Raw genomic sequence first — 7,186 nt, forward strand, 5'->3', positions numbered from 1 at the left:
ATATATATATATTATATTTTATATATATTATATATAATAGCCAATATTCTGTTAGAAGGTATCATACACGTTTATCTTAGAGGCAGTTTCGTGGTTTTTGCTACGTGATTCCTTGCTGTATGTATCAGAATATTATCAGCCTCTAGTGCAGGCTTGGCAAGTGTTCCCCTTCAGTAGCATTTGGAACACTGGAGAATTGTTATTACTTTTGTAACACTTGCTAGATTTCAGTAATGACACTATTTTCCTGTGATTTAAACAAAGATTTTGTTTTTAAGGTCATATGTGTGTCTGTGTGTATTTGTTTGTGTGTATATGAATGTGTGGTTTTGTTCCAGTGGGTTTCTGTGTTTGTGTGTATAAATATATGTGTCTGATTGTTTCTGTGTGTTTGTGCTTGTGAGTGTTTGGACAAAAGCATCACCCCAGCTCCCTAACACCCTTTATACTAAGAGTCTAGAATATTATAGTCGTGGCCTCATCCCAGCCCTTGGCACCCATCTTTGGAATACTGGGCAGGAGCTCCATTTCAAGCCCCCTCCCCTGGGAGTTGCCTTAGTCCAAACTCTACCACAGAGAAAGCCAGCCAAGTGATGACTCTTGCCAGGGAGGGTCAAGAAAGCAGGCCAAATGGTAACTCCTCACCAGGAAAGGTCAAGACCAATCCCACAGGCTGCTTAAACTGTACTCCAGAGAATGAACACGTGGTCTCTGGGTTTTGCTTGGTCTCCCCTTTTCTCTCTTTTCCCCTCTCCATACTTTCCTGGTGCCTCCCGGGAGCATAGCATTAAACATGGGCATCTTTTATTTGGTCTAATTTAGTCTGATTGGAATTATTTGTGTCAGCACAGAGGCTCATCTAAAAAATATTCCTAACAGTGAGTGGGCCTCTCTGTGTGTATATATTTGTATGTCTGTGATGTGTGCCTGTATATGAGTGTGTAGATGTATGTGTTTCTGTGGGAATGTGTGTGTATGAGTGTGTCCTCTGTGGGTATAATTGTGTGTGGGGGGGTATATGTGTGTGAGGGGGATATAATTGTGTGTGGGGTATATGTGTGTGTCTGGTGTGTAATTGTGTGTGTATTTGCATGTGAGTGCAGTGTCAACAGTGGCCACCAGAGGTCATCAGAGCCTCTGAAGCTTGGTTTACAGGTGGTTGTGGGTTGGCCAACATGAGTGCTGGAAACTGAAATAATTGATGAGATGGGTTTAATCCAGGCATCATAATGGGATCTGATCTTTTCCCATTCAGTGGCTCCCTGTGCTCCATTTGGAGAATGCAGTCCACTGTCACGCATGGTGACATCATGAACAGGAGCACAAGTTTGCACCAGCTCCTGCTTCCTAATTGCCATGCCCATTCCTCCTGTTCTCTTTTCTTACTATATTCTTTTGTGATTAGAAGATTTTTCTCTATTATTATTTAAATCTCTTTATTTTGGTTTTCAGTTTGTGTACAAGGTTTTACTTTGTGGTTTTCATGTAACTAAGAAATAATCTTATAGTAAAACAATTATTTTAAAGACATAATTTTGGTAACAAAAACAAAAAATAAATTCAAGATGTCAAATTTTACCACTACATTTTAAGTTTTGATACCATAATTTTTATCTTTTAATCTTTATTATGTTTTGAAAAATTTTGTAATTGTAACCTTTAAAGTACATTTATTGGAGGGGAGCACCACCTTTTTTTCCTCATTGTTCACTGCTATCAGAGTGAGAAATGAGAACTCAGACCTTAGTGACAAGTATAGTGATTAATAAATTCCTGGGTGTGTATAATGACTGAGATGGAGTCCAGAAGAAAGAGAAACCTGATCCTAACAGAAATGATAACAAGATTAAATGAGTCATCAAAAACCTCCTGTCAAAGGGAGCAGGAGGCGGCTTCACAGGTGAATAGGTATTTAGTGAATACATATGTTTCAAATCATGTCCCCAACCATAAAATCATGTCATTGCTCCTTCACAACTGTAGTTTTGCTGTTGTTATGAATTGTAAGGCAAATATCTGTGTTTTAGGGACAGTTTTACTTGACCCCTGTGACAGGGCCCTTGAACCTCCACAGGGGGCACAGCCCACAGGTTGAGAACCACTGGTCTATATTTTCTACAAGAAAGATTTCACTTTGCAGTCCAGGGCTGGCACCAGATGTGAGAAACTAGGATCCCCTTGAAGTGTCATCACAGCAAACCTGTGATTGGCACCAGACCCCCAATATAGTGTGGATCACAGAAAGAGAGCTCAGGTGCACACACAGGAGTTCAGCAAGCATTGCAGAGAGAGACACAGTTCTCAGAGGGGGGAAGGAAGACCATGGGGATGCAGAATGGGTAAAGGAATGCAGGATGAGATGCTTTTGAGACCCACTAAGTAAAGGTCAGTATGGCCACTCTTGGGAGGTGGTTGAAAGTGATAATTACTTTGAGCTGGGTTCTTGAAATCAATGATGAACTCCTGAACACATTGGGATATGAGACAGCATCCTGAGCAGAACACTGATAGTACAGGCATTAACGTCAACCAACATTTTATAAATGGGACCTCATGAAACCAAAAAGCTTCTGTAAGGCAAAAAAAAAAAACCATCAATAGGACAAAAGGGCAACATACAGAATGGGAAATTTGGGCTAAAATCCAAAATACATAAAGAACTCAAGAAACTAGACACCAACAACAAATAATCCATTTAAAAAGTGGGATGATGATCTAAACAGATTTCTCAAAAGTGGAATCTCAAATGAGTGCGAAACACTTAAAGAAATGTTCAGCTTTCTTAGCCATAGGAAAATGCAAATCAAAACTGCTTTGAAGATTCCATGTTATACCTGTCAGAATCGCTAAGATCATTAACACAAGTGATAGCTAATGCTGGCAGGGATGTGGAGCAAGGGGAACACTCCTCCATTGCTGGAGGGAATGCAAACATGTACAGCTACTACGTAAATCAATACAGTGGTTTCCAAAATCTTGGGAGTCAATCTACCTCAAGGCCCAGCTATAATATTATTGGGCATATACCCAAAGACAACCCGTCCTATGAGGACACTTGCTCAACTATATTCATAGTGACTTTATTCATAATTGCCAGAAACTGGAAACATACTCGATGTCCCTCACCCAAGCAATGTGTGAAGCAAATATGATACATTTACACAATGAAGTATCATTTAGCAGTTTAAAAAAAATGGCATCATGAAATTTGCAGGCAAATGGATGGAACTAAAAAAAAATAATAATCCTGAGTGAGGTAACCCAGACCTGGAAAACCAAATATAGTATATATTAGGAATATTTTCTAACAGAGCCTTGCACCAGGGCAAAGAATTCCAATCAGACCAGACAACCAAGTTAAATGCCCGTGTTTAGTAGATGGCGGTCCTGGGTGGCAGAGAGCATGGTAGGAGGAAGACAGAGGGAACACACACGCAAACCCAAAACCATGTGTTCCTCTAATTGGTGGGACCCTAAATAGCCTGTGGGAGTGGTCCTGACCCTCCCCAGGCAGGGGTCAGTGCTTAACAGGCTGGGAATTGGGTGGCACTTCCAACTCAATATTGCAGTATGCACTCACTTCTAAGTCGAGAGTTGCTATTAAGCAATTGATAACCTTGCTATAGTCCACAGAACACAGAAAAGCTAACTGAAAAGAGAGGTCCTAGGGGGAGACAAATGGATCTCCCTGGGACAGGATAATTGAATAGACTTTGTGTTTGGACTTGGGACAGGTGGAAATGGGATCAGGAGAATCAGGTTGGGGGTGGTGGAGGGATAGAGCACTGGGAGAGATGACTGGAATTGGAGGGCATTGTGGGGAGGACAGTGTGGAAACCAGTGCAGTAGAAACCCCCAGGATTCTATGAGGGTGATCCTAGAGACGACTCCTAGTAATGGAGGAATCAGAACCTTAACTGGCCATCTTCTGTAACCAGGTAATTTCCATTGGTAGGACTAAGACACTAATCCAACCACAAAATCTTCAAACTATAATTTATCCTGCCAGCAAGAAGTACTGGAGTAATGAGGCACAGAACCTGTGGGAGTGACCAACAATGATTGGCCTAATTTGAGGCCCACACTGCAAGAAGGAGCCCATGCTGCCTGGATGATCAGGAACCTGAAGCTGAATAACCGAAAGATTTAAAATGGTTACAAAAGAATCAATAAGATATTTCCTATTGAAATTCTGCTGTGTTCATAGATTTGTGTCTTTCCTGATCACTATCAGAAAGGCTTCCTCCATGTGGTGGTTTGAAAGAAAATGGCCACAAGAGGTGTGCTACTATTAGGAGGTATGGCCTTGTTGGAGTAGGTGTGGCCTTGTTGGAGAAAGCTTGTCACTGTGGGGGCAGTCTTTGAGGTCTCTTTCCTCAAGCTTCAGTCAGTTGACTTGTTCTGATTTCAATCCCCAATTTGTTTATTTCCCATTGTTTACTTCTCCTGAGTGAGTCTGTTTCTTTTTGTTCTAGAGCTTTCAGGAATGCTGTTAAGTGGCTATTGTGAAATTTCTCCACTTTCTTTAGGTAGGCACTTGGTGCTATGAACTTTCCTCTTGGCACTGCTTTCATAATGTTCCACAGGTTTAGGTATGTTGTGCATTTATTTTCACTGAATTCTAGGAAGGCTTTAATTTCTGTCTTTATTTCTTCTCTGACCCAGGAGTGATTCAGCTGAGCATGGTTCATTTTCCATGAGTTTTGAGGCTTTCTGCGATTAGTGTTGTTGCTGAATTTTAACTTTAAGCCATGGTAATCTGATAAAATACAGGAGGCTATCCCAATTTTTTGTATCTGTTGAGGTTTGCTTTGTAACTGAGTATGTGGTCAGTTTAAGAGAAGGTTCCATATACCTGAGAAGAAGGTATATTCTTTTGTGTTTGGATAAAATGTTCTATAGATGTCTGTTAATTCCATTTGAGTCATGACATTTGTTAGTTCTCTTATTTCTCTGTTAAATTTCTGTCTGGTTGACCTGTCCATTGGTGAGCGTCAAGTGTTGAAATATCCTACTATTAGTGTGTGGTTTGATGTGTGGTTTAAGTTTTAGTAATGTTTCTTTTACATATGTGTGTGCTCTTGTATTGGGGGCATAGATGTTCAGGATTGAGACTTCATCTTGATGAACTGTTCCTGTTAGGAGCATAAAGTGCCCTTCTCCATCTCTTCTGATTGATTTTAGTTTGAAATCAATTTCTTTTAGATATTAAAAGAGCTATACCTGCTTGTTTCTTAGGTCCATTTGATTGGAAAACCTTTTCCCAACCCTTTAGTTTGAGGTAGTGTCTGTCTTTGAGGTTGAGGTGTGTTTCTTGTCTGCAGCAGAAAGATGGATCCTGTTTTTGTATCCATTCTGTTAGCCTGTGTCTTTTTATAGATGAATTGAATCTGTATTATTAAGAGATATTAATGACCAATGATTGTTAATTCCTTGTATTTTTAGGTGGTAGTGTTTTGTGTTTCCCTTCTTTGGGGTTTGTTAGTGTGAGTTTATCTGTTGCCTGTGTTTTTGTGGGTGCAGGTAGCTTCCTTGGTTGTAGTTTTCCTTCTAGTAGATTCTGTCATGCTGGGGTTTTTTTTCATGTTGGGAGACTTTTAATGACTGCTTCTATTACCTTGGGAGTTATAGGTATGTTATATTGTTTATCTCATCTTTATTTAACTTTGGTAAGTGGTATCTATGAGAAAATTATCCATCTATTAGATTTTCCAATTTTGTGGAGTACAGGTTTTCAAAGCATGACCAAGGGGCTGGAGAGATGGCTCAGTGGTTAAGAGCACTGCCTGCTCTTCCAGAGGTCCTGAGTTCAATTCCCAGCAACCACATGGTGGCTCACAACCATCTGTAATGAGATCTGGTGCCCTCTTCTGGCATGCGGGCATACATGGAGGCAGAATGTTTTATACATAATAAATAAATAATAAATCTTTAAAAAAAAAGCATGACCAAATGATTCTTAGGTTTCCTCAGAGTCTGTTGTTATGTGCCCTTTTCATCTATGATTTCGTTGACTTGGCTATTCTCTCTCTACCTTTTAGATAGTTTAGATAAGAGTTTCTGCAGGACATCTGTCCAGGCCCTTTGGCTTTTAGACTCTCTATTGAGAAGTCAAGTGTAATTCTAATAGGTCTGTCTTTGTATGTTGTTTTGTCTTTTCCCCTTGAAGACTCTAACATTCTTTCTTGGTTTTAATTGTTATGTGGCAAGGAGATTTTCTTTTCTGAGCCAGTCTATTAGGTGTCTGTAAACTTCTTGTGACTTTATGAAAATCGTCTCTTTTTGCTGTTGCTGCTGCTGTTGTTATTTGAGAGAGGGTTTCACTGTATAACAGCCCTGGCTGTCCTAGAACTCACTCGGTAGACTAGGTCAGCCTTAAACTCACATAGGTCCACCTGCCTCTGACTCCTGAGTGCTGGAATTAAATGCAGGTGCCCCCACCACCCAATGAGAGTCTCCTCCTTTAGGTTAGGAACTTTTTCTTCTATGATTTTGTTGAAAATATATTCTGGGTCTTTGAACTAGGATTCTTCTTCTTTTGTTTCTACTATCCCTAGGTTTGCTCATTTCATAGTGTTCCAGACTTCCTGGATGTTTTCTGTCAAGAATTTAAATTGCTTCAACATTTTCTTTGTCAGGTGTAACTATTTCTTCTATTATATCTTTAATGCCCAAGAGTCTCTCTTCCATTGCTTGTATTCTGTTGGTGATACTTGTATCTGCGGTTCCTATTCACTTACCTAGAATTTTAGTTTCCAGAATTCCCTCCATTTTGGGTTTTCTTTACTGTATTTCCATTTGCAGATCTCGAGCAGTTTTATTCATTTCCTTCAACTGTTCGTTGTTTGCCTGCTTTCCCTTGGCTTTCTTGAGTTTCTTTAAGGAACTTAATAATTTCCTCCAATTTTTTGCTTGCCTTCTTGATTTCTTTAAGGGACTTTTCCCACTTCTTTTGTAAGGACTTATGTCATCTTTATGAAGTTTGTTTTAAAGTCTTTTTCTTGTGCTTCAGCTGTGTTGGAATATTCAGGACTTACTATAGTAGAATAGCTGGGCTCTGGTACTGACATATTGCCTTGGTTGGCTTTGATTTCATTCTTACACTGATGGCCAGGCATCTGGGATTGGTGTGATTATCTGTCTAGGTGCTGATTTCTGAGTATTCTTTGTTGGATGGGTGTTCTGT

Source organism: Alexandromys fortis, unplaced genomic scaffold (assembly GCF_014885135.2).
Source record: "Alexandromys fortis isolate MF-2015 unplaced genomic scaffold, M_Fortis_MF-2015_v1.1 scaffold_367, whole genome shotgun sequence".
NCBI classification, from domain to species: Eukaryota; Metazoa; Chordata; class Mammalia; order Rodentia; family Cricetidae; genus Alexandromys; species Alexandromys fortis.